Source organism: Hipposideros armiger, unplaced genomic scaffold (genome assembly GCF_001890085.2).
Source record: "Hipposideros armiger isolate ML-2016 unplaced genomic scaffold, ASM189008v1 scaffold_542, whole genome shotgun sequence".
Taxonomy (NCBI): Eukaryota; Metazoa; Chordata; class Mammalia; order Chiroptera; family Hipposideridae; genus Hipposideros; species Hipposideros armiger.
Window position 1 is genome coordinate 159,107 of NW_017731892.1, and position 5,395 is coordinate 164,501.

The window sequence follows — 5,395 nt, forward strand, 5'->3', positions numbered from 1 at the left end:
AATTCAGAAGCCTAAGTGTTAGTCACAATATTGGGATTTTTTTTTTTAAAGAACAGTCCAAAGTCACTCTTGGAGGAGGAAGCCAATGGTGACTATCATTTGAAGGTTACACGACTGATCTAGCACCTCATGTTTTAATGTGTACACATTGCATTTTATTTCACAAAGTTTCCAACTTGTTTGAAATTTTAAAATGCATTTTAATATTCAACCTTTGTCTATAAATTATTGAATAAAGTTGACCTTCAAAAAGGTGAAATACTTTGTCTATGATTTTAAATACCGAAGCTTGTTACAATAATGGCATTGCTACGAGTAGGCTCAGTAAAACGTGAAACCCTCAGGAGTCTTTTGCAAAAATTTTCTGATTAATGATCTATTCTCTTTGTGTAACTACTTTTTATGCCAGGAGACTAGACCAAAAAAAGTGAAGATGAGCCTAGAAAGGAGAATCCCATTTCTAATCTTATTAGAAATGCTCCTTTGGAGAATATAGCCAACCCAGAAGAGACAGCAACCCTCGCTGCGCTTTAGTGAATTCTATTATATAAGAGATCCTATATCTGAATACAATAGAAAAGAAATGTGTTAAGATATGTTACAAATATAAAAGAAATCCCATTACAACTTCAGAATATTTGAGTGAGGAGAGACTTCATAGCTTATACAGCATCACATCATATTATAGACAAAAAATTGTGTTGTAGAAAGGATATTGCTATGGTTTTTTGTTTTTTGCTTTTTTGGTTTTTTTTTTTTTCACCAGCTGAAACATCCTGCCACCTGTTGGCAGTTCAGCTCAGGCGCAGAGTCACTGGCTCATGTGGGAATCAAACCGGCAGCCTTGTTGCTCAGAGCTCGCGCTCTTAAGCTACTCTAAACCCACTGAGCCACGTGGCCAGCCCAGGGTATTGCTATGCTGGTTAATTATACCCTATTTCTGAGATACTTTGAGGGATATAAATTGTTTCATTTGATCCTCATTTCCTTCTTATGAGCCTGGTTAGTGTGGAAACTGAGGCAAGAGATTTCCCACCATCACACAGCAGAGCTGGAAACAAACACAGCCCTTGCTTTCAGGCCTTTGGGTTTCAGTGTCACCACGGATGCCCTCACTTAGAAATGTCTGCATGGCTAATAGTGCGACTTTCACTCACATTTTAGTTGATTTTTGACAATATCTTGAATTGTCTGTCTGCCTTATCCCACTTTTTAATTAGAATCCACTTTTCCTCTGTAGCATTAAACATATTGCATGCTGATATATCTATTATAACCTAAATATTGTATTTATTGTAAAAATAAGCCAATGTCTATTTTTTGTTTGTTTGGGGTTTTTTGGGGTTTTTTTTGTTTTAGCTGCGTTATCCTGCCACCTGTTGGCAGCTCAGCGGCTGCACAGCTCAGGCTGGGAATCGAACTGCTGTTGCTCAGAGCTCAAACTCTTGAGTGAGCTCTTAACCAACTGAGCCACTCAGCTGGCCCAATGCCTATTTTAAAATTTAAAATATGGGCTCTTAAACCTATGTAAATAGTGTTAATTCCCTCAAAACCTCAATAAATTAATTCTATTAAAATTTATATATAAAATACCTTTTAAACTTCTGTTTAAAAACAGCATCCCCAACTTATACAGGATGCTGAACAATTTTCTACTGAAGACACGAGCTACTGTACTTCACAATAATGACATGGTCATAAAACACACACACCGCCTCCAGGAGAGCAAAAATTTCCCACATCCACATTTGGTGTTCAAATTCTGCAAACAAGTTCCTACGGTAACAAGAGATGGGAGAATTTGGCTGAGAACTGCTTTAGAAACACACGTCCATATTTGACAAGTATTTATATGCTTAGTAAATAATTGAAGAGGAAAGGTTGACAGAAGGCCACACAATGATTAGAATGCAAAGACTGTTCTGGTAGAAAGTGTTGTTCTTTTAAAATCCTGGTGGTTTGCTCATGTCTACCAGCTAGCCTAGGACAAAGGGGAAAACCACAACTCTCCACTGCAGATGCCTTCTTATACACCCTTTGTAGAATCCATCAGTTATGCCGCTGAATGGATTCACAAGGTAGAGCAAATTTTCTATCCTGGGACAGCTACAAATCCTATTAAACGCAACCTGCTGTAGAGCTCTCAGACTGATCTCTAAGCTCCAGACTCCGTTTCATCAACATCATTTCTGCTGATTTCCCCAATGCCTTCTTCTGAACAACTCAAGAAAATCTTGACACGTACTCCAAATCTTGTTTTTCTCCAATGCTGTCAGCTTTAACTTCTCATTTGACTTACTAGAGTTGATCAGTTCAATTTAATTCAACTCACCAAACATTATTGAGTAGCTGCTATACAGCGGCCATGCTGCGAGGTTTCAATGATAAACCTAGGACAAAGGCACGCATCTATCTGCACCTGAAGATTCAGACACATGAGAACACAAACATATTCCAACCGTCCCCTTTGCACTTAATGCACGGCCTCCTGTCTCCTGCCCCAACCTTCCTCTCTCCGAGGTACGTAAGACAACAGGCTTCTAATGCTAAATGTACGAGCTCTGCTCTCCATCACCCACCCACATCCTCTGCTAGTCCCTAAGTATGTCATTTTATTACTCTCCTAGGGTGTAGGTATAATAGCTTAGCATCGTCTTCCTAAGATTTGATGGCAAGAAATGCTTGGGCTGTGTTTATTCACGAAGGGAGATAAGGAAACCAGAAATGAACTTAATCATTCCTCACTGATTCCCCTGGCGAGTGAACAAAAAGGCCCGTGTCTATGACCTTCCATTTCTCTACTCCCATTCTGGGTCTACTTAGAGCAGGGTTCACATACCCCTTCCTCCCTGTCTGCCAGACTGTGCTTATCCCAGGATACGTAGCCAAGAAGGTGCCTCAGTGCAGCCTAACCAAATGCACCTCATCAAATCAAGCACGTCCGGCAGCCAAGGCACTGAGAGTTGCTCTCCCGGGGGGCAGCATCTGGTCCCTTGGCAGACTCCACTGGCAGGGTCATGTACATGAATATATTTCATAAAACATAGTCATATGTAGACACATAAATACATAGCTAAAGGCTGAGTCAATCTGTATCTAGCTCTTTTTTCTATGTTTTTATCTCTTAGTTAGGGTCCCATTAAAATCAGAGCCCAAGGCGAGGACTTGGGTGAAGGTTGGGTGAAGGTGATATATTTGAGAGACGGGAGCGCACATATCAACGCCATATAAATCACACGTATAAATCACCTTGATAAGGATCCCCAAATTTGAATATTTTAAATGAAATTATTTAGTGCACTCATGTAGACTCTATTTGTCTATTTAAATATGGGAACGGTTATCTGCCTTATATGTGGTTTTCAATAGGTGTTATCCTAAGATATAATCATAGAAAGAAGGCAGTTAGTGAATAGAGTCTAGCAAGGAAAAAGGGTGATTATCTGTTTACAAATAAAAAGCAGTAATGGTAACATTAACACATTTTGGACAGGAACATGCTTAAAGTTACAGCACGTATTGGCTGATTCAGTGGTAACGTAGGGTACAAGGATCTAATATCAGATATATTTTTAAAATAAATAAATAACCTAGAGTCTTCAAATCCCTTAGGACACTGGTTGTGCAATTCTCTAGCAATATGGCTTTTGATATTGACACATTTCTCTGATATTAGAGAACTTTATTAAGTGATCTCTAAGTTTCTTTGTGGATCTATGGTTTTACGGTTTCGGTAGGAAAACTGGATTGAGGACTTTAAGGAATAAGTCAATAACATGGGTCATGTAAAATTTTCTTTTCGTAATCATAAAAACTTACTTTAGAAAGACAAAAATAATGTACATCTGCCTCTCACAATATGATAATCTCATTGTAAGCGGTACATAGAGCAAAAGTTTATATAAATTTTATCTCATCAATGTTTTCCCAAAATGTCTACTGTTTTTCAAGTATCACCCTAAAATCCTTGGGGATCCTTTTATCCAATGTACTATGCTTCCAATGTATAGTCTCTATAATATTTGTAGTCACAGGTTTTCAACTATTGCCTTATATCTCATTTTCACTTAAATCAATAGCAAGTCTTTCTATTAAGCATTGATATTTGGGTTTAAGCTGCTAATATAAGAGTATTTGTAATCTTACTTTTGCACAAACCACAAAAGTATATAGTTTTTTTTTCCTTCCCCAAAATTCAGTCAAAAATCAAAGAGAGGGTTAATGTAAAGCTTTGAAAATAAGAAAGGTAAAACCTATGGAGAGGTATAATTACATAATTTTTGAATATGCACAGAGACCTTCTGTGTCTGGTACATTATAAACTGCCCAGGAATTAAAATTGTTTTCTTTTTTCAAAGTAAATAGCTGTGAAAGATACATTTAAAATTAACACAAAAATCAATACTACTTTTGGTGCTATGTCTTAGATATTCAGCACAAATTAGGAAGGTTCTCCTTTGATGGTAAGCTGTCCATTTAGCCCTTTCCACCTGAAATTCTAATAGAGAATGGGGAGAAAAAAAGCAGAAGAAAAGAAACAATGAAGCAAAAATAAATCACAATCATCATCAATACCTGGATACATTATTCCATGGAAAACGACCCCTAAAACACTAGGAAACAATCAGAAGTTTACTATGAACCACTCATCTCAAGGAGACAGTCTCAATTTAGAGTCAAGTTGGAGAAGCACTGCTAAATCTTTTAATTTATCATCACCACTTTTTAACTTTAAAGAGAAAAACAACGAATAAAAACGGAGACAGGGGCCAGCCGAATGGCGCGATGGTTAAGAACTCGCTTGGGATGCCAGAGGGCCCCGGTCCGGATCCCACATATGAGGGCCAGTGACACTGCCCTCTGCAGCTAAGATGATGAACAACAGCTCAACCTGGAGCTGGGCTGCCGTGAGTCCCCGGTGATGGCTTAGGCTGCAGTCCCTGTGGCAGTGGGTTGCCATGGGGTACCGTGTGTAGCCAGCAGCCAGCGTGAGCGGCCAGCAGCCGCAGTGAGCGGCCATCCAGAAGCCAGCGACTGATCTGCCTCACCCTGGAAGAGCGCAATGATGGTGCCAACTTGGGCCAGTGAAGCAACGTCCTCCACAACTAGACTGAAGAACAAAATGACAGCAACTTGTCTGTTCCCCTTCCCCCAATTTCCCAATAAAAATCTTTAAAAAAAAAAAAACGAAGACAGAAAGACTTGTCACCATGAGGCATAATAATGCATAGTACATCAACTCAAACATATTTTACGATGTTATTTCATGAGGTTTTAGCTATTGTCACAATCAAATGCAATATATGCAATAACTAAATAAGCGTATTCTGCCAAAACATTAATTTTATTGCCTTTTATTTGTAAACAATCTACAATTTGATCTGTCTTAAATTAT